This window comes from Camelus bactrianus, chromosome 26 (genome assembly GCF_048773025.1).
Source record: "Camelus bactrianus isolate YW-2024 breed Bactrian camel chromosome 26, ASM4877302v1, whole genome shotgun sequence".
NCBI lineage: Eukaryota > Metazoa > Chordata > Mammalia > Artiodactyla > Camelidae > Camelus > Camelus bactrianus.
Genome location: NC_133564.1, coordinates 33,529,427 through 33,548,738, shown reverse-complemented (window position 1 = coordinate 33,548,738; position 19,312 = coordinate 33,529,427). Strand labels below are relative to the sequence as shown.

The 19,312-nt window shown below is 42.8% G+C and overlaps 1 protein-coding gene across 6 annotated transcripts in view; it reads left to right on the top strand.

Annotated features, from left to right (window-relative positions):
* CSGALNACT1 (chondroitin sulfate N-acetylgalactosaminyltransferase 1) overlaps window positions 1–19,312 on the top strand; it is a 257,672-nt gene that overhangs the window by 130,788 nt on the left and 107,572 nt on the right. The window contains exon 1 of one of the 6 annotated variants that reach the window (XM_074353666.1): window positions 15,472–15,492. The exons of the other annotated variants lie outside the window; for them this stretch is intronic. The gene's annotated coding sequence lies outside the window, so the exon portion shown is untranslated. Of the gene's footprint in view, window positions 1–15,471; window positions 15,493–19,312 lie in introns of those variants that run through there. 6 annotated transcript variants of the gene reach the window in all.

Sequence of the window (19,312 nt, the reverse complement as noted above, 5' to 3'; positions counted from 1 at the left end):
CACAGGCTGCCTCCGGGAACTTTCCCAGGAGAGGGGCCAGGTGAGAAGGTAGGACACCGAAGCCAAGTCAGAGTCCACCAAATTGACCTACGCTGCAGGGGGTGTGGGGGAGGCCCCTGGTGCTAAGTCCTTGATCAGAGGCAGGTGAATCAAGCTTGTCTTCACCTGGTCAACGAGGTGCCTTTTCATCTTCAGTCACATGTGGTCACTGGTCTTGTCACAGGAATGATGCCCGTGGTCACCAGGTTGTGTAAGCTTGGATGGAAAGCAGCTCCTGTCCTGTGAATTTATGGGTGGAGGAGAGAGCCTTGACTGGTCCACGCTCTCTCGGTGGTGCTGGGAAATGATGCACTGAAGGGCGGGCCTGAAGAAGAGAAAAGGGGACCACTTTCTGCATGGGTCTACATAATCTGCTTCACTCAGACGACTCCCCGTTTATTCCCTGCCGCAGCCCTGGGAAGTACTTCTTAATTCTTTAAGTACAGATGAGACATGGAGGCTCAGAGAGATAAAATAACTTGTCCAAGGGTGTAAGGATGGCTTGAGATGGATGGGGCTAGAATTAAAATTCCAAAGTCCACTTGGATGCTCCCCAGCCCCGCCCTGCTGTCTGTGGCTGGTCCCCGTGTCAGTGCTGCCATCGCTCTTGCTTCTGAATATCTTCTTTGTGGTTGAGCTGGGTAACAAGCTCTTGAAAACATAAAGAGATGCTTTATTGCTTTCTGTCACCCGCCATCCTGGAACAGGCTTTGAAAGAAGACAATATGGTGGTGAGGGTCCCTCCGTTTTCTCTGCTGAGTATTCTTAGATTAGGCTTCTTTTGATTTTAGGAGTAGGTGATGGGTTTTTGAATAAGCAATTAATTGTGCTCACTGGCAGTGAGTCTTCACGTCTAGAATTTGTAACATTAGCTTGAATTTTATAATGGCATAAGAACTTTCCTGGAGGAAACAGAGTATCGCCGTGTGATATAAAGCCAGCGTTAGTATAATAAATATTAATCCGAAGTTAACTGTTAGCCTAAGGTTTCTTTTAATTCAGGATCCAAGCTAAGTCTTACTCTGTTAAAAGGAAGAAAGAGAGAGGAAAACCCCTTTATTTCAGCTCAGTTTGAAGCAGTAATGTGAAAATCACCATGGACTTGCAAATAGGAGTGATATTAACTGTCTCCGTAACTTAATTACAAGGATGCCAAATACCACCTCCCGAGAGGCGCTTGGCTGTAAGTTTCCTGGTTTAGGGAACGCAGATTTCTCAAATGTTAGCTCCGGATGGTGATCATTTAGTTTGATGCTTATGTTTGATGGATGAAAAAAGCACAGAGGTGAGTGATCTTCCAAAAGTCGCAAGGCTGGTGGGTGGCAGACACGGCTTCTGATTTTGTCACCATACGTAGTGTTGCTTTTAGTTGGAATCTTTTTAAGAAACCGTTTAGCCAAGCCTATTAACGTAGCCAACTGTTAGGCTTGGCACAGCTTGTGTTTCTGTGTGTTACGTAATTGTAACTGAGTAATGCAGACGTACCCCAAAGCTGCGGGCTGCGTGGAGTGACAGGCGTCAGCGTTAGTCCTCTCGGACCCCAAGTAAGAGCAGGTGGCCAGCAGAACCTGGAAGCCTTGGAAAATTTCGTTCCAGTTGCTCAGTGATTGGCAATTGTAGTGAGGTGAACTGTACTTCTCTGTTAGGTTTTTATGCCTGCTTCTCGTTGTCAGAAAGGACTGAGAGTTTGGTAGCCTGATACATTCTGGGAAAAGGTCACTTAGCATGGAATCAAATGACCTTACTTTTATTTTAACGTTAGAGGCTGGTCAGATACTGTATATACACCATCATTTTGCATTGGGTTCAGTGCAGCTTAGAATTTTTTTTTTTTTTTTACTCTAAAGTATGTGTCCATGTCAGTATCTGCCCTCGTGGTCTGATCTGGCTTCTCCAAGTCCCCAAGGGTCCCAGCTGAGAAATCGTTTGAGGCATCGCGCGACGGTACCTGTGTATCAGTGTATTAGCTGAGACGCTTTCTACAAAAGATAGAAAACCCAGATCACACTGGCATAAGCAAAAAGGGGGACATATTGACTTATATAAATGCACAGGGGCAGCTGGCTTCTGGGATTCCTTGGTCCAGGGACTCAAATCTCTCAGCTCTGCGTTTCACGTTGGCTTCATTTTTAGGTAGTGGGAAACGTTACGTGTCTGTGGGTTTAATTCTAGCTGAAGGGTGAGCATCCTTCTCTCTTGGTAATCCCCGCAAATCCCAGGACAGATTCCCGCTGGCTGTGACTGGGGCGTGTGTCCATCTTTAACCTAATCCCCGTGTCTGGGGGTTTGAATTACCCAGTTGACCAGATGATGGTTGTGTGTGTCACTCCTGAAATTGGGTGATCTCCTTCACACACGAGCTGGAGAAAATGATGGTTTAGTAGATGCACCCAGGATTTTTAAATTAAGATCCCTCAACCTGGATGCTATAGTGTTGTTAATAGTCCAAGTCATCAGTGTTGATTTTTATCCCTTATATGGTTCTTCTGTTGGTTTCCCTGAGTCATCTGTGAAAACTTCAATCATGTTCTTCTATTAAGTTATCATTCACCAGGACAGTATCTAAAACCCCAGTAGCTGGGGGCATACAGTCGGTGGTAGTGTCCACTAACAGCACGGTCTTCTTGAGGAAGGTCTGAGTGACAGGACTCTTGTGTTTTCAAGCCTCAAAAGTCCCAGCTTTTCCAGGACTCCTTTGGGTAAGACAGATACTCAAACACAGCCTGGGCGAGTAGATTATTATCACAAAATTATCTTAAAAATGTTTTTTCTCCTTGTGTAATTACATTTCAGGCGTGCAGCCTGATAGTTCAGCCTCTGTATACACTGCAGAGTGATCACCTCCACAGATCTAATTACCATCCATCACCATGCAGTCGACCCCCTTCACCCATTTCACCCACCCCCAAACCCCCTTGCCTCACAAAATTATCTTTAAGCTTTTGCATCTGATTGCTTTTCCTGTTGACTAAGATGAATAACTTTCTAGGTTGTTGGAAAGATCAGAATATATTTCGGAAGTCTTTGAAATGATTATGAGTCCACCACTCTTTTTTTTTTAAAGTGTAAATCCCTTTAGAAGTCTTTTTTTTTTTTTAAAGGTCGTTGATGTGTAGGTGTTGGACAGCATTATGTAAGTTACAGGTGTACTCACCACTCTTAAATATCTTCACTAGCAGCTTTCTGTCTTCATGTTACATGATCAGCTTCACCACACGAGAATAATCACTCAGTTTTATTCTCTACATGATGGGCCTTGGGCTCCTAGAAAGCGAAATTTTGGATAGAAGTGTACTATTGATACGCAGTAGCTGATTTTTAAAATATTCATGTTAAGGGTTAAGGAAGCGCCAGACTTCAGTAAAAATCTTTTCACTTTATAGAGGAACTGACAGGTTTTTAAAACTAAAAAACAACAACAACAACAACAAAAAAACAGAAAAAGGAAAAGAATTTTTATGTCACAAGTGATATCTGACAGAATTCAGCCCCAAATGAATAAAACATTTTGACCTGGGGTCTTTAATAAGGCATTCTCTGACCTTTTATCCTTAGTTTCCCTTAATAGCTAAGTGGGTAAGAGAGGCTATCGAAATTCCGTGAGTGAAGTGTGAGAGTGTGAGTCAGACCTATGTTCTTTGTATCTGCCTTCACACCTCCTCCCCAGTACATGTCCCCTAATTGTGGTTGACGGAGCTTCTTGGATCTGTGGCTTGATGTCTTTAATCAGTTTCGGAAAACTCCTGGTGATTATTTCTGCAGTAGTGCTTCTTTTTTCTCCTCTTGGGATTCCAGCTGCATGTATGTTAGCTCCTTTATCCGTGTCTGGAGGCCACCTCAGCTCTTGTCTGTATTTTCATTCTTTTGTTCTCTCTGTGTTTCTATACGGGCATTTCTCCTGACGTCTCTTTTAAGCTAAAAAATCCTTCTACTGCTGTGTTGAATCTGCTGTTAAATCCATGTATTGGATTTTTAATTACAGTTATTATATTTCTATCTGATTCTTTTGCATAGATTCCTGGTAGCTGATAAAATTCAACATCTTTAATCTGTTCTCCTGCACACAGCAATTATAATTGTATTAAAATTCCTTTGTGACAACTGTAATATATTACCTCGATGTTACACCTAGAGTAGTATATGTTATCTATTCTTTCTCTTTGTTTTTGATCACTTGTTCTTGCTTCTTGTTGTGCTTTGTAATTTTTTATTAAGGACCTGTCTTTGTGTGTGAAAATTGTAGGGTCTTTGGAAGCTATTACCTTCCTCCAGAGAAGACAGTTTTTTTCCTGGTGGGCAGTAGAATAAAGCTCTTCATCTAAAGACTGTCAGCAGTTATGATGATTGGGGTGGAGTTCAGGCTGGTATGTTTCTGTTGACCTGACTCCTAAGGCATTTGGCAGTCAGCTTTGGAAAGGACCTCAGGAGGAACAGTGTGAGTGATGTGGTGGACGTGGGAGTCAGACCGAGGGACTGAGAGGTGAGAAAACAGAGACAGCCAGGAATGGTGCTCTTTGGGGAAGCTTGCCTATGTGGGGCTGGAGGGTGGCCCATGACATGGTTTTGAGTCAGTGTTCACACACACACACACACACACACACACACATACACACACGAATGCAAGTTCCTAGATAGCACAGAGATGCTGCAGCCCCGTAGAACGGGAACTTGTCCTTTTGCCTGTTTATTAGAATATGGGGTGAGATACCCCCAAATGCAGTGATTAAATAACAGTTAATTTTTTTTCACTTCAAGTCCAGAGGTGGTGGTTCACCCTAAAAGCAAGAGACACTGGGAAAATAAATGCCTTCTGCTTTGAGACAGGAAGCCCATAGGGTGGATTCCTAAGTACAGGAAGGGTGTACCCAGAGCCTGGGGCAGGACAAGGGTCCACTGTGTTGGCTGATGCTAAGTCCTCTCAGTGGCTGTGTGCTGGCCTAGCTCCCAAAACAGGGCAGGCCTTTGGGGGAGACACTGTTAGGAGTTATGAGAAGTCAGTATTCTACGTGCCAGTGGCAGAGTGATTGGCGGGGGGAAGAGAGTCTCAGGACGGTGTCTGAAGCCTGCCTGCTGCCTCACGCCATGGGCATGCCTGGGCTGTGCAAGCCACCTGTGCTTGCCCCCAGAGGGCTGTGGCTGACCCGGACCCTGCACCAGCCCATTGGCATGACCGTGGCATGATGTTTTCCACCGTTGCATTCAGGGATCTTGCATGCCAGCTAGCCCTTTACTCTTGAATTGACTGTGGCAGAGGGCTGGGCTCACAGGATGCCCGTAGTTTTGGCCATTGGCCTCAAGTGCTCCAGGTTTGGGCGTCATCCTGGCCACCTCTGCTTTCCTTGTTACAGACACAGTCTTCACTCCAGCCTTGGCTCCAGGGTCTGACTCAAGTCAGACAGTCTTATTTGCCTGTCTATGCTTGTTCCCTGGCATGGGGACCTGATACCTCACCGATGCACCAGGGTGGTGGGAGGGGCTTGCTGACATCTTTTGTGCCCCGCCCCTACCTAGCCCCAGCAGTAGAGCTGGTATCCTGTTGAGAACAAATTATAAGTACTCCAAGGCCCGATACAGCCCTCCCAGTTGATTTCCTCCTCCTTGCCTCCCAGTACCCAAGGGGGTCAACAGCTACCAAGAGGAAAGCCTGACCTGCTGACCCACCCGCACCAGAAGACGATCCCCTGGGAGGCAGATGGAGCTCCACATCAGATTTGGAGTATTGATTATTACAAGGGACTGGGAAGTCTCACCTCTGATTTAAGATTGTTCTTTGACTTTGAGTGACTCTCCAAGAACGGACAGAAAGGACCTGACACCTTTTATCTGGAGCAAGGGAAGGCCCCCCTCCCTCTTCTAAAAGGACAGAGTGGGAGAAGCTGTGTAGAGTGGGAGAAGCTGTTCGCACTCTGTGGGAGTGCTCGTTCACCGTGCTGCTTTCGCAGACGGTGTGTGTTCAGATGAAGGCGTGGGTAGGGGCTAATGTCGGGCTGCATAAGGAGATGCTGAACCAAGCTGACATCATCTTTTTCAAGTCTTGAGTCAAAGTAAAAACTCTGAGTGGCAGCCTTGGGAGTGTATGCTTTTAAGTGATCAGCTGCTGGGAATACAAACCCACTTTTTGTTCATTTCATCCTTTCTCCTCTGTGTATTTCTCATTTAATGTCATTTCCACAGGGCGTAACAGGTACAGTGTTGACACTGATTCCCTCGTATTGTCTTCTTTTCTAAATACAATTTTCGGGGCCATGACAGTTTGCTAGAGAAAGTACTCAATTATATCTGATTTCAGATTATTTATCTTAACTGGGACAGAGTGGAAAATAGCATCTTTTGTCTTTTATGAACATCCATGACAAACTTTAGTGTGAATTGTCATAAGTGACCCCGATTTATAAGACACTGAGTTGTGTCAGCATTTAATAGTCCTTCTGAAATGCCGCTTTCAGCATTTGCTGTCCAATTTCCTTCCTTGGGCAGAGAAACTGTACGTTGCAAATTGTCCACCCAAAGGGTAAGTTTATTTATTTGTAGTTGGGTAAATAGGATTAGTGTGAACTGTTAGAATGACATTATATTTGCTGGATTAAAACTTTAACTTTGTGAGTACTAAGGACACATACAGTAGTTCTTTCGCTGGCCAGAGAAGCTTTGGTCCGTGTGGGAGTGGCCTTAACCGTGCACAAGGCTAGTTTGCCAGAGGGACTCTTGAATCTTGTTTCTTAAAATGAAAGGAGCATGTGAAAGCATGATTACTGTTTTAAGGAAAAGTATTTACATTTTTGTTGTTGTTACTGATGGCTTTCCACTTGATTAGTAGACCTGGCTGTTTTTAGTATTAAAAAAAAAGCACTTGAAGGGGAGAGGGTATAGCTCAGTGGTAGAGCGCATGCCTAGCATGCATGAGGTTCTGGGTTCAATCCCCAGTCCCTCCATTTAAATAAATAAATAAATAAGTAAATATGTAAATAAATAAGTAAATAAATAAACCTAATTACCTCGCCCCACCAAAAAAAAGAGCACTCGATGGTGAATGACGTTCTCTAGCCATTGAAAATACATGGTTACCATGTGACATATGATGCGGGTGTTTCCCGTTCATGTGAGAAGTTGGTGAAAGGGGAAAAAAATGAGATAAGGGCTTGTTTGTTGGTACAAACGTGGCAGGCAGTTTTCATCTAAATATTTTGAAATGAATCCAACTTATGTCTCTATGCTCCCCAGGAAACTTACAGTATCTTCTTAGAAATTCAGATTTATCATACAGTAGCTTTTCAGGGGGTTCTGGTAGCAAAAGGGCAAAGGTGTCTGTTCCATTTTGCTGATGGACTGTAAGTTTGCTCGGAAGCTCTGAAAACTCAGTGGCTGAGACAGCCCAGGCTGTTTCTCCACAGGCTTTGGCTGCGGAAGCTGAAATTAGCACCTTACTCTATGGCTTTTCAATAGAAGTTTGTTGTTGTTGTTCTTTTTTTCAAATATTGATTATTTTTTTGTTGGGAGTTACTTAAGCTGAAATTAACATCTTAGACTCTGTGGCTTTTCAATAGAATTTTTTTTTCAGGTATTTTCATCCGGAGTTACTTAACAACGACAGCTCCTTTATGTTTTGATCATTAACTTGAGATGTCTTTAGCACCTTTTTCCTGCACATGCTGTAAAAGACGCATTAGTCAGTGAGGAAGAGGTGGCTGACGGCGGCCCTTCCCCTGGTTCTGATTTCCGATTGCTGTCAACTCCCTGTGTCTTTTCACTGTAGACACACCAGGCTTCTATCAACAGCAATTCCCCAGCTTTGGTTTCTGGGATCCCCCGAATAACAGATCTTTACTGGGGACTGGCTCATGTAAGACAGAGGGTTTAGCCGATGAGTGTCTCATGCATATCGCGTGTAGGGCTTGAAGAGTCAGAGGCATTCTCTGCACACGCCTTGTTAAATGAGTAGGACCCTCAGGGGCAGTGGGAGCTGCTGCCTTCAGCCCCACGGGACCCTTCAATCAGGAAGCTGGAGGTGCTGCTCATTTCGGTGCTGGTCCTCATTACCCCTTGCTCTCTGTTGATGTCTGGATTTTGATTACGGCGTCTTTGAGATGTTAATGAGGAGCAAACTATAGAGACAGAACAGTTTATGTATCTGTGTAGAGAGAGAGTCCTGTTCCTTATTTGATTGGCTGAAGGGTCCTTTCAAGTGTTCAGGCATTCAAATTATAGCCAGCAGCAAAACTGTGTTTACAGAAGATCGCTTCTTCTTGTCATTAGAGTGATTAAAACAAATATTAAGCATTGATAAACAGCCAACATTTTTTCTCTTATTTACCTTTTTAATGACGTATAATTTATACTTCAGTACACAAATCCTAAGTGTACAGCTCAGTGAAGTTTTGTATATAAATGTACTTGCATACTCACCACACAGATCAAGATTTAGAACATGTCTGGCACCAAAGAAGCTCCCTGTCCACCCCCCCTCACACTTAATACTCCAGCCCTCAAAGATAACCATTCTTCTTATTTTTATTTTTTTAATTTTTTAATTTACATATAGTCAGTCAGAGTGTGTCGGTTTCTGGTGTACAGCATAGTAGTTCAGCCATACATGTACATACATATTTTCGTTTTCATATTCTTGTTCATTACAGGTTACTACAAGATACTGAATACAGTTCCCTGTGCTGTACAGAAGAAATTTGTTTTTTTATCTATTGATAACCACTCTTCTAACCTCTAGTCCAGCATATTGGATTAGTTTTGCCTGTTTTTGAGCTTCATGTAAGTGGCATCATAAGGTGTGCACTCCCTTTGAGTCTGGCTTCTTTTACCACGTGTAAGATTGATACAGGTTTGTTCTTTTTTGTTGCTGTGCAGTACTCGGTTGTATGGATATACCACAATTCATTTATCCATTTTTACTGTCAATGGACAATTTGTGTCCATCACACGATGGCTATTACCAATAAACCTTCTGGTGGGCATACCTGTTCTTGAATAACTGTGCCACAGAGAGTGTGTTTATGTTTAGAACACACCCACGAACAGTTTTCCAAATTGGTTGTGTCAGTGGACGCTCCCACCAGCAACGCAGGCAAGTTCCAGTTGCTCTGCATCTTTGTCAACACTTGCTTTTGTCAACAACAACTTTTATCATTGAAAAAAAAATGGTGGCTCTAATTTAAAAGTACAGTTTGTATATCTCCAGAACTCAGTTACTTGTTTTTAAATGAATTTTTAATTCCCCAAGTGATATTACTGAGTACCTACTGGGTTCAGAAGGCTTTACTGTGCTGTAGGGTCGGTAAGAGAATAAAATGTAACCCCGCTTTCAAGGGTTTACCGCATTCCACGAGGGTGCTATAGAGATCAGGCCATCTGCAAGTCAGGAGATGATAAAGTGTCCCAGTCAGTAGTCTCTCAAACACATCTTGACAGCAGGACGGTGTCCTCACCTACATTGTCAAGTGCATTATATGTGTGTCTCTGGCATCTTTTCACTTTCCCTTTAGCACTGTAATGTCAGCTTTTTACTTTCCAGCATCCCTCACTGTGCCAACCCATCTGGCTAATGGTAGCACTATGTACCCTGGCTCTGTCTCTTGAAAAGTATTCTGTCTTTCTCCTCTGCATTGTCAGAATTGGTTCCCCCAAATCTTGCTTACGAGTCAGGCAAATTACATTTCGTGTTAAAATTGGATAATGGCTCATATGTTACTTCCTTCAAGAAGTATTTTTCTTTTGAAAGTGGGTTCCAGGAGACATAATGTCTTAGCTCGAAGGAATTTAACCATTGATGTAAGGAGTGTTGATATTTTCAGGCTAATGGAGAATTTTGAGATGTCTGCTTTATAAATATCACATTAAGGGAAGCTGTCCATTCCACCTACATTTAAAGGTAGCTCTAACAGGGGAATGACTGAAAAATAATGCAAAAATTTCAAGTAATTCCCATGCAAGGATGAATTGACCCCCAATATATATCCATTGGTTTGGACCATTTATTCTAAATGGATTGGGTTAGAATAGATGGCATAGAATCTCAGGTGTGTTGAAAGTTTATATACACCCATAAAATGCCATTTTAGATCTTATATTCCAACAGACTTTCCTTTATACTCATTATAAAGTTAAAGGACTTACAGTCTTTGTTTTTCGGAGTTAATATAGTACATAGTGTGGAAATTCACATGTTTCTTCGATGTTTGTTTAAAACATAGGCTAATGATAAGAATTCTGGTCCACCATCAGAATCTTCATTGCACCTGTCTGACCTGAATTTTTATGTAACACATCAAGATACCTTGAGATTTCAAAAAGCAGCCTTTAAATGAGAAGTTATCATAATTTTATCCAATTTATTTTTGTTGCATTTGTTGTGACTAAGACCTATGCACACACTTGAGTTACTTTTGGAAGGCTCAGTAAAGTTGACAATTTTCCTGGCATAGGTTTTGCACATCTTTTGTTAAACCCATTTCCAGATATTTTATATTTTTGATAATATAGTCAATGGTATCTTTTAAATATTTCATTTTCTAACACTTTGTGCTGGTATATGGAAATACAATTTATTTTTCCGTATTGAATTTTGTATCTCTTAAACTTAAAACTCTTAAAACTCTCATATTAATTCTAATATTTATCCATGTTTTCTTTTGGGTTTCCTACACATGCAATCACACATCAGTAAATAATGACAACTTTATCACTTCTTTCCATTCCTTACAATTTTTATTTCTTTTTCTTGCCTTACTGCATAGGCTCAGATCTTGAGTACCATGTTGAAGGGAAGTGGTGGTGGTAAGGCATCCTTCTCTCATCCCTGGTCCTGAGGGGAAAACTTTTATCATTTCACCAGTAGGTCTGATGCTTGTTGTATGGTTTTGTAAATACCCATCATCAGATTAAACAGGTTGCCTCCTGTTCTCGGTTAAGAGTTTTTACCTTGATTGGATGATGAGCTGTATCCCACTCGTTGTCTCTGTCTCTGTCTCCTTGTCACACTGTCTCTTTGATGGGAAGATGGCAGCAGTGACCCACGCTCATTAAGACGTGATCTTTAGATTGTTTATCACCGATTAGATCCTTTATCGCTCTTTCTTGGCTGATAGATGCTGGAAGAATTGGTGTTGACAGTCACCTTTACACCTCCTTTTTTGTGCTGGTTCTGAGTAGGGACTGGCTCATAGCCTCACAGTACATTCTGGGATTTTGTTTTGTCATTTTCCCCCCATCACACCTAGGCTAGAGTCCTTTCAGTGGAAATAATCTGTGCCCCAGCCCTGTATTTTGCCATTAGCCCTAAGGTGACTGAGTGCATTGAATCAGAGGAAACTGGAGGAAGAAAGCAGAGCCCAGGTGAACTGGGAGTATCGCCCTCATCCTTCTGTGGGCAGCACATCACTGTTGAGATACCTGGGGTCCCCTGGCTCTCACAGGGCAAGGGCCTCTCCTCCATGAGCCCTTGTGTTCCCTTCCCAAGATTGAGGGTTGGTACTAAATTCTTCTCCAGGGCTATTATAACTCTAAGGCTCTTTGAAGCTTTGAAAGATTATCTGTCAGCATCTTTTTTCTCATTATCGCCACAACCCCGAGGGAGTCAAAAATTTAATCTTGTATTTTAGGAGGGGAAACTACCTTACAGAGGCCAAGTGAGTGGCTTCAAATCATGATGCAAATGGAGCACTATATTCTAGATCTGTCCTGCGAAAAGGAAATGGAATATGTTTAAATTATACTTGCTTAAAATATATATTTTGAAGAAGTTTATTTACTTCGAAGCAAAAACTTTATTCTGATAGCTGTCAAATTTCTTGTGCCTCACTCTTCACAGTGTCTAGCACAGATGTAATGATCAATTAAGTGTTTACTTTCTGGTGGCTGTTGTAACAAATGTTGTAAAATGACCATAGGCTGGGAGGCTTAAAACAATAGAAATGTCTTTTCTTGCAATCTGGAGGCTAGAAGTCTAAAATTGAAGGGTTGGAAGTGCTGTGCCCCCTCTGTGGGCTCTAGGGGAGAACCCCTTCCTTGCCTCTTCCAATGTCTTTTTTTTTTTTTTTCTTGGTGAAAGTACTGGGAGTTGAACCCAGAACTTAATGCATGCTAAGCCCGTACTCTACCACTGAGCTATACCCTCTCCCCTCCCTTCTTGCCTCTTGTAGCATTTATTGTTGGCTTTTGGCCACATCCCTCCAGTGTCTGCTTCTGTGGTCACACCTCCTCCTCCCCTCTGTGTCAGAACTCCCTCTGCCTCTCTCTTAAAAGGATGCGTGGGATCACATTTAGGGCTGAACCAGATAATTCAGGATAAGCATCTTTTTTCAAGATCACGACCTTCATCACATTTTTTACCATGTAAGGCAATACTCACTCTTAGCCGTGCGAGGCAATAGTCATAGGTTCCAGGATGTGGATGTATCTCTTTGGAGACCACTATTCTACCCACTAAATGTAGCAGCTTTTTTTTTTTTTTTTTTTGATGATGATGATGATTTTCTCAATATAACTAGTAATGGGCATTAGATCAGCCTTGATTTAAAAAAAATTTAGTTAAAAAGTTTTAAAGTTATGCTCCATTTATAGTTATAAAGTGTTCACTTTATTTCCCTTGTAAAATATATCCTTTTGACTTATTTTATACCTAATAGCTTGTATCTCTTAATCCCCTAGCCCTGTCTTGCCCCTCCCCTTTTCTCTCTTGCCACTGGTAACCACCAGTTTGCTCTCCATTTCTGGGAGTCTGCTTCTTTTTTTGTTACATTTGTTTAATTTTTTAAATCAGCCTTGAATTTCTTTCATGTATGAATAGAGGTGCTTCTACTTTTGGTACCCGAAAAAACGGAGCTGGAGAAAATAATATGTGAATATGTCACCTATTTACCCTTTAGACTTCCTGTTTATTTCCACTAAAGTTGGTCATTAGAGACCTTGAGTTTGAAAGATATCTCTAACAGCCTGATTATATGAATGAATGTCATCCATGGAGTGAAAGACTTAATTTAAAAAATATACATGATGTTGAAGAATGTAAGGAAATAGTCATGCTGCAATGCCCGGAGAGGTGATAGTTTATGCCAGAGAAAATTGCAGGGACACATTATTTTAAGTGTACTCACTCTGGGAGTCAGACAGACCGGTAGTTTTTTTTTTTTTGGTATGATGTTTGTCAATTTGAGAACTTTCCTGAAAGATGAATTTTAGTCTTTAAAGTAATAATTCTCTAGCTATAGGATAGGAAAAAGGATATTTTCAGTAAGGATGACTGTAACATTTATAGTTTGGCTAAATTTGTAATACGGTGATTTTCAGTGAGACTTGGTAGGTGGAGGTGACCTGGATTATGTTCACTTGCTTTATGACTCATTCATTCAACAGATATTTACCGAACCTGGTGTGTGCCAGGCACTGTCCTAGCAGCTTGGGAAGCTGTGATGAACAGCATGCATAAGGATTTCGCTTTCCTGGAGTTCGTGTTCTAGTGGGGAGAACAGACAATAAAGAAACAAGAGAAATTCAGAGAATGTTAAATGCTCTGCAGACAGCTGAAGGGAGATTCAGTTCAGAGTGACCAGCGGCTTCTTGATTGGGTGATTGGAGAAGACCTCTATAAGGAGGTGATACCTAAGATGAAGCAGGGCTGGACAGGAAGGAGGGAGCCTTGTGGGTGGGCTGGGTAGGGGCAAAAACCTGCAAGGCAGTTGGAAGAGCTCCTGCAAAGACCCTGAGGTGGAGAATGAGTTTGACATATTTGAGGAACCAAAAAATGAGCAGAGTGAGGGGTTTATGGGAGGAAATGAGGGTAGAAAGAGAATTAGGGGCGGTCATCTGGTTTTGTCGTTCTCAGCTCTTAGAAACATCTGCAGGAACTTAAAAAGAACTCACCTGGATCTCGTGCCAGGCAGATTAAATCGGAATCTCCGAGGGTGGAACCTGGCATTCATTTTTCTTGCTGTTGTTTTGTTTTGTTTTGTTCCCAAGGTGATATCGGTGAGTATTGAACAGTATTTTCCCACTTTTTACTATCTGGGATCCTTTGGTCCAAGATGGCTCTTAGAAATTACTGTATGATCAGTAGTTAATTAGAACTTACGGTCAAAATGAAATTGTCTTTCTTACCACTTCGAGTTGATTTAATTCCAGCCCAAAGCAAGGCATCTTTGACTGACTTATTACATGCACCTCGTGGGCTGAAGTTCGGTTTGTGTTGGACGGTTTGTGATAGCCCACGAGGTCGCAGTACTGTCTGGGGGGAGGGTCCCTGGAGGTGTGGGGACTCTCCAGGGGTACCTGTGGGGTTCAGATATAGTCCCGTGATTGTTTTTTTTCTGTTTCTAATAAGGTACAGCTAAGTTTTAAGCTAAATGTGATTAATGCAAGATCAACAGTTTTGATTCCCTTGGTTTATTGCTTTTTTCAAGTTTTGGTGTATTTTTAATAAATGCTAATTCATAGTTGCAAAGAAATTCTAATCTAATCTGAAACCAGCATGGTAATTCAGGGTTTTGAAAAGGGAAGGAATTTTATTTGAAAACCAGCGGAATGTCAGTGGAGTCCTTTAACAGAAGGAATGACATTATGAGCTTTATGTTTTTACAAGGTCTCTCTGTCTCCTTTGTGGAGAAGGGGTTGGAGGAGAGCAGGGGAGAGCAGGGAGCCGCCGGGAGGGTGGGGCCCCAGGTAGTGCCGACAGGACTGCCTACGGATCGCACGTGGGGGAGAAAGAAGGACATCACAGTCGGCCCTAGCTTTTCAGTCTGAGCCACCAGCTGGATGGTAGCTCCAAGCTCAGAACGGAGCAGCCCAAGGGAGGAGCGTGTTTGAGGAGGGAAATCGAGAGTTTGGCTGTGGACACGTTTAGTGAAACAGATACTTCAGCTGAAGTTTAAGCCAAGTCTCCTAGGTGCGCAGAGCACAGAGGGATCCACTCAGGATTGGGACTGTCCTGAATGGGGACGGTCCCAGCAGAAGGAATGTGATTTGGAGCAGGAGGTGTTTGGTGAGTAGAGGGGCAGAAACGCACCTTCCAGATTTCAGAAAGAGTTGGTGCTGAGTCATTGGGAGGGGACAGCAGAGTGGGTGGGGGGAGCTGCGTGAGTGGGTGGGGCAGCGTGCATGGGCGTGGCATCATGCGTGGGCGGAGAGCTACATGGGAGAGGGCTGCGTGTGTGGGCGGGGGAACGTGCGTGGGGGGCAGCGCATCGAGGGCAGCGTTGGGGGTAAGAGGCTGGAGCGCCGCCTGAGCCCCGTAAGTGTCATGCAAGGAGGCCCGGCAGCCTCTGGGGGCCCCTGGAGTCTGCGCACAGCTGCTTGGAGGGTCTGAGCCCGCCTGCAGTTGGGAGGCCTGGTCGGTGACCTGACGGAGACTGAGGCAGGAAGAGCGCCTCGGAGGCTGCTGTGGGGCGTGGGCGTGATGCCCAGAGATGAGGACTTGAGTAGGGCGGCGGCTGTGGGAACCCCGGAGAGCAGGTGGGTTAAAGGATGTCGACCGTGACGTGGAAGGATGTAGGTGGACGGTGGATTTTCACCGAGTTGAAGCCTCCAAAGGTGAAAACTCAAGTCATCTGTGACTCGCCAGCTGCTTCTGTAGCTGAAGATGATTTTTGTCTCTTTTGTTTCTAAGTTAGGATTACTCTGCATACAAGGGGACTTCAAAATAATTTATTTTGTCTGATCCTTAAGAATTGGTACAAAATGAGTAAGCCAGAGTCGGCCTAATTAGAGAATATTTTTAATTAATTTACTTTAACTGGAGGGACTGGTTATTGAACCCAGGACCTTGTGCATGCTAATAAGCACTGCTTTACCACTGAGCTATACTTCTCCCCCTAAACATACTTCAGATGACCACAAATGATTTTCCAGAGTTGAAGACTGAGTGAAGTGTCTCAGAGCCAAGCTCCGTTTGATCCAGCTCCTCATTGTGCGGGGGAAGGCAGCGGGCCTGGCAGGATGGTTGGGTGGGATAGGGCAGAGCCCAGAGAGGGGCTGCAGCAGGCTCTCCGTGCACCCTCATCATCGGGTAGGGAGGCCCCAGCCTGGAGGAGGATGGAGGACAGGGGGCTGTGAAGACACTCTAGGGATCAGGAGAGAGAAATGAGGGCTCTGGGGCCTCGTGCTGGAATCGTGGGCCCTCACCAGCCCGTCTGGCCCTACCAGGGGTCAGGTCCCCTTGCCTCTTTGGCTCCTGCGGGTGCAGACCGGTAGCTTCCACTGGCCTTCCGACCCCCCTCTCGGACCCCTGTAAGAAGATATAGTTTCACAGCATTCCTTCCGCCCTGGGCCTTGGGATGGTTTCTAGTAATTGGGCCGTGGGGTCTCATGTATTCTCTCTCGTGCCCCCCGCCCTCCTCAACTTCTCTAATCGCGTGCGAAGGACCCAGGCTTGCACATGTGTCCTGATGGGTGGACCCCAGCTCGGCAGGCTGGATCAGCTCCCGCAGCCAATGACCTCAGTGCTCGGGCGTGGATGTTTTCTGTGGTGGAGGGCACACCAGGGCAGAGCCCAGGGCCTGCGAGAAGAGGGCCGAGTCTCCCCTGTTACTTTTAGTCTATTTCTTATCATCCTTTTGTCTTCCTGTGCTTGTTTATGATAACGAAACATTTATCCAGGAGCTCCAGATCAAGCTCTAGAGTTTACAGGTTTATTTTCAGTGATTTTCGTTGTAGAGTATAACAGATGTATAAAACCGTTCGTAGGCCATAAGTATATAGCTTAATGAATAGGTTGAAGAGAAGACCTGTATAACCCAAGCACTGGCAGCCTCCTTGCAGCCTGCCTTGGGCCCCCCCATCACACCCTGTCCTCCTCCCCAGGTGACCATCTGCATTTTATGATAATAATTTTCGTGCTTTAAAAACCCATTTCTCCTCTCTTTAAGTAATATCATTTGCCTTTTCCTGCTTGGGGATCGTGCGTACATGGGGTCAGACCACTTCTCTGTGTCTTTCTTCTTTGCTCTACACCAGGTTTGTAAGATGCATGTGTTTTGTTGTGTGGAGCTCTAGTGTGGTAAATTTCACTGGCCTGTAGTATTTCATTGACTGAAAATGACATTGTATTTATCCACCTCTTGGTGGTGTTAACAGTTTGGGGAGTACAGCTGATGCAGCTGGGAATATTCTGTGCCCGTGTTCCAGGGGTACACTAGCTTGACGTTCTGTTAGCGGAGAAGTCAAGTTTGGGGTCTCTTCACCTCTACTCTGTTCCAGAAGGTCGTCTGACTTTGCCAACACTTAGTATTATTGTCAACCCATTTTTTTGTTTTTGATAAATGAAGAGTGTGTATTCATATCTCTTTGTGGGTATTTTTTTCTTTTTTTTTCACAGTTCCTTTTTTTCAGTTTTTTTTTTTTTTTTTTTAAGAGGGAGAGGTAATTGGGTTTATTTATTTATTTACTTAATAGAGGTACTGGGGATTGAACCCAGGACCCCGTGCATGCTAAGCATGCCCTCTGTCTCTGAGCTGTGCCCTCCCCTGTCTTTGTGGGTTTTCTTTGCTTTTCTCTGTTACAAGGAAGTTGATGAATTTTTTCCTGTATTTACGACCACATGGATTTCCTCCTCCATGGAGTGGATCGTTTTTCTGTTGTGTTGTCTGTCTCTTCTGAATTGTTTGCAGAATCCCTTGTATGTTCTGGGCCCTCTTGTTCCCTATGTTCTCCATGTGGCTAGTCTCTTCTCCTGCTCAGCCATGAGTTTCCCATGGTGTTTCTTGGTAAATGGAAAATTTTAATTTTGATGTAGTGACACTTACAAATGATTTCCTTTATGGTTTGTGTTTTTTGTGCCTTGTTTAAGACATCCTTTCCTACCTGAAGGAAAGGAGGATGAAGGATTTCATCTGTTAAATTCTGTATTTAATGTACTTTCTGTAATAAACTTAATTGAATTTAATGTATTTTTCTGTTTTATTTTCTGTATTTAGCCTTTCAAATTTAGGTCCAAAGTTCATCTGACAGTAATTTTTATGTGTGATGTGAGGCAAATTGACGTCTTCTCTGTGGACATGTAATCACTGCAAAGACTCTTCTTTCTACTTGTATGTTTTATCACATGTCACTATGAGTGTGAGTCTGTTCTCTTGATCTATTTCATGCCTATAACAACACTGGTTTACTTTGTGAAAAAATCTTGATATCTGAGAGCATTCTTCTTCAAGAGAGTCTTGACTCGTCCAGATCCTTTGCATTGCCGTTTAAAATGTATAGAATCAACTTAGTGAAGTTCCATACCCTCAAATCAAGTTTTGGGATTTTGAGTGGGATTGCACTGAATCTGCAAGTTAATCTGAAGAAAATGGACATTTTATAATATCCAGTCCTTCTCTATTTAAGTCTTGTTAAACATCTTAATAAAGTTCTGTAGTTTTCCTTTAGAAATCTTACGTATCCTTTGTTAGGTTTATTTCAAGGCACTTAAGTACTTTTTTTACGCTGTTGCAAATGTTACCATTTTAGATTTGATTTTCTGCTTGCTGTTTGTATTGAAATTTGATTGGTTTTTCCGCAGTGCTAGTTGATTTTCCTAAATTGTTAAACTCTCCAGACAGCTTATCCGTAAATGCCTTTGGATAGTCTACAAACATAATACAGCTTTGTTTCTTTCTTTCCAGTCCTTATACCATTTATTTCCTTGTTCACGTTGCACTGACTGGGCTCCACTGACTGTTGACCGGAAGTGCTGATGGTGGACAATCCTTGTCCTGTCACTTGTTTTGTGGGGAAATTTTCTGCATTTAACCATTATGTATGTTGTTTGCCATAGCATTTTGGGGGAAGTAAAAAATAAAGAGGAAGGAAGTGATCTTCTATTTCTACTTTTCTAAGGGTTTTAAATCATGAATATTGAATTTTACTAAATATATTTTCTGCATTTGTTGAGCGGATTATAGATCTTTCTGCTTTAGACTGTTAATGTGAGAAATTAAATTCTCGATTTCAGCATGTTAAACCAACTTAGTACTTGCGATAAAATCAATTTGATATTTTATTTATTAGTGAATTCAATTTGCTGACATTTTGAGTAGGGCTTTTTGTATCTGTTCATGAGAGATTAGTTTGTGATTTTTCCTTTTTCATACCAGCTACCATCTTTGTTGTTAAAATAAGGCCTTGACATATTTAATTTCATTCTGAGGAATAAAAATCAAGCTTTTTGATGTGAAAGGCACCATTGCACTGAAATAGAACTATTTACCCATGCATGTAGTTCAAGGAATATCAAATATTTGGAACTGATTTCCCTTGGAAAATTTCAGACCATGTTCAGAATGTTTCAGGTTGGCTA